Source organism: Nematolebias whitei, chromosome 17 (genome assembly GCF_014905685.2).
Source record: "Nematolebias whitei isolate Nwh7 chromosome 17, NemWhi1, whole genome shotgun sequence".
Lineage (NCBI taxonomy): Eukaryota > Metazoa > Chordata > Actinopteri > Cyprinodontiformes > Rivulidae > Nematolebias > Nematolebias whitei.
The window spans coordinates 40,371,661-40,371,892 of NC_056514.1; the positions used below are offsets into that span (position 1 = coordinate 40,371,661).

The 232-nt window shown below is 29.7% G+C and overlaps 1 protein-coding gene across 1 annotated transcript in view; it reads right to left on the reverse strand.

The window, feature by feature from the left end:
* baiap2b (BAR/IMD domain containing adaptor protein 2b) overlaps nucleotides 1–232 on the reverse strand; it is a 52,667-nt gene that overhangs the window by 6,307 nt on the left and 46,128 nt on the right. The gene's annotated exons all lie outside the window — the stretch shown is intronic.

Below are 232 nucleotides of genomic sequence, written 5' to 3' on the forward strand. Positions count from 1 at the left end.
AACATGTTCAATTATGAAATTTATTATAAAAACAATAAACATGTTCAGAAACGGATTAAACTGCTGCAATAATCCCAGCAGCCAGCAGGGGGCAACAGAGACATGAAGAACATTGATCTTCAGACATTTCTTTACAGTTTCACAGGAAATTATAAGAACCGTGTCTGAGCAGGTTCTGCTGTGAGTAATAATAATAATAATAATAATAATAATAATAATAATAATAATAATA